At 39.9% G+C, this 2,401-nt stretch overlaps 1 pseudogene; it reads right to left on the bottom strand.

The window, feature by feature from the left end:
• Positions 1-1,317: 1,317 nt before the first annotated feature.
• Positions 1,318-1,412, bottom strand: LOC118757557 (U6 spliceosomal RNA; annotated as a pseudogene).
• Positions 1,413-2,401: the final 989 nt, after the last annotated feature.

Below are 2,401 nucleotides of genomic sequence, written 5' to 3' on the forward strand. Positions count from 1 at the left end.
AGTGCGGGGACCTGAACATGTACACTGTCGTCGGCTGCTCCTCAGGTCATCAGCAGGGAGATGAATGGGTGATACAGCACAGGATCCACACTGGGGCCCTTAAGCAATGCAGGTGACACAGACAGAGGGTTAGCTAGCTATACCACTACACCCACCCTACTGTAAACTTCCAGGGAATGAACCAACAAATGGAATACTCTCTCTCTCTCTCTCATTTCTCTCTCTCTCTTTTTCTTTCTCCACCTCTCTTCGTCATTCTGTATTTCTAGTAAATAAAATATTTGTCTAAAAAGAGCATGACCAAGTAAAGTGCCAATTTGGCTTAAAGATTTGGGGAAAATAGATAAAATTAACATGAACACCAGTGAACTGCACTGATCATCACACTTGCTCACAGTTTCAAGAGGAAACATGTGTGTTCAATGATAGTGCGAAAGTACCTTGCAGTGTGCTGGGTTATCACACGGCTCAACAACCCACGTTATTAATATATGTCAATTTTAAGCTCAACCAAGATAAATGTCTTCATTACCTAAAATATGTTCCTTTGTAGTCTTCTTCAGCGAATCCCTTTGGAAAATGCTCACATATTTGGCACAAAATTTTAAGCTGGAACTTAAAACAATGTTTAAAAAGGGGGGTCCAGCGCCGTAGCCTAGCAGCTAAGGTCCTCACCTTGAACGCACCGGGATCCCATATGGGTGCTGGTTCTAATCCCAGTGGCTCCACTTCAATCCAGCTCCCTGCTTGTGGCCTGGGAAAGCAGTCGAGGACGGCCCAAAGCCTTGGGACCCTGTACCCATGCGGGAGACCTGGAGGAGGTTCCTGGCTCCTGACTTGACATCGACACAGCACCAGACATTGCAGTCACTTGGGGACTGATTCTTCAGAGGGAAGATCTTCCTCTCTGTCTCTCCTCCTCTCTGTATATTTGACTTTCCAATAAAAATTAATAATTCTTTAAAAAATTGAAATGGGGGAAAAAGAGGGCCCAAGGTCTGAAAATTCAATTCAGAGCGTCAACCTGATTGGCAAGGATCCAGGTCTTGGGCCATCACTGACTCCTACCAGATTAGGAGAAGCTGGAATTAGGATTCAGCTCAGAGTCAAAACCTGGTGCTTTGATATTAAACACAGGTGTCCCAAATGTTGTCTTAATAGTTAGGCCAAATGATTTTCCTAACTGGTATTTTTACCATATTATTTTTTTGTTATGTGACTTTATAAGGGTGCTTCATAAAGTTCATAGAAAATTTATATTATAGGTACATATTCAGGAATTTAAGAGCATTTAGACGAAAATAAAAGCATATCTTTTATTGTTTTTATTGCTTCACAAATTTGCTTGTTATCTTTGCATGCTAATCTCTGTATCATTCCAATTTTAGTATATGTGCTGCCGAAGTGAGCACTAAAACCGTATCTTAATTAAAATGTTCCCAAAAGTTTTTTTTGAAGTTTTCTGTGTTTTCAGATATAAATCATTTATAAGATGCATGATTTAGAAACATTTTCTCTTAGCTTTGCTATTGGATCCATGGTATCCAGGGAAGTGAAGAAGCACTCTCGATTTTCATAAAGTCAGTAATGGTGACATTATTTTTGTTCAGTTTATTTTTTTCAGCCCTTGACCCAGAACATAGAGAACTATGATACATAACTGATGTGAAACATGCAGTACAAACACTTTCAAAACTAGACAAAAAGGTAAAAATCATTACATAGTTTCGATCATCAGAGTCCATCTCTATAAGAACTGCTACTATCCCTTTCTAAAAGTTGGACCACAGTCTGCCTTTCCTTGGGAATAATCATCGGGTTTCCTTTAAAGGAATAATTATATGTTATTTTGAGTTCCTTCTGCAGTTTCACAACATACAAGTTTGTCCTGGATCATTTTGGCTTACAAAGTTTTCCCAAACAGGTGCTAGTACTTGATGTCAACATAGGAAAACTGTAGGAGTGTCTCTTGGAGCAGAGGGTGACATTTAGAGCCAACCAATAGATAAGCAGCACAGTTAAACTCAATTTCCAGCAGCATCTACAAAGCCAGTCCTCATTCACACAGTGGATATGTGGACTCGTACATGTTACTTATTTGTATTATCTCCTACAACAGGAAGACATTGCAGAAGGCAATCAAGAGATGTATTCATATGGTCAGCAAAGCGTTCACAAACAAGGAAATAATATAGGGCCGGGCATAAAGGTTGTAGCAAGGTTTAGGAAGTGCAACAAAGAGGGTGTGAAGATTAAAGCAAGGTAAGTCATTGATGAGAACTTTCAAGAAAAAGGTTAGACGTGACAGTGACTATGTGTAAGAACCAGGGCTCTCACTAAAACACATGTGCTCCTATGTGCTTATAAGGGGCTCTGAGCTCTTATTTCAGAAGCTTCAAAG

Source organism: Ochotona princeps, chromosome 9 (assembly GCF_030435755.1).
Source record: "Ochotona princeps isolate mOchPri1 chromosome 9, mOchPri1.hap1, whole genome shotgun sequence".
Taxonomy (NCBI): domain Eukaryota; kingdom Metazoa; phylum Chordata; class Mammalia; order Lagomorpha; family Ochotonidae; genus Ochotona; species Ochotona princeps.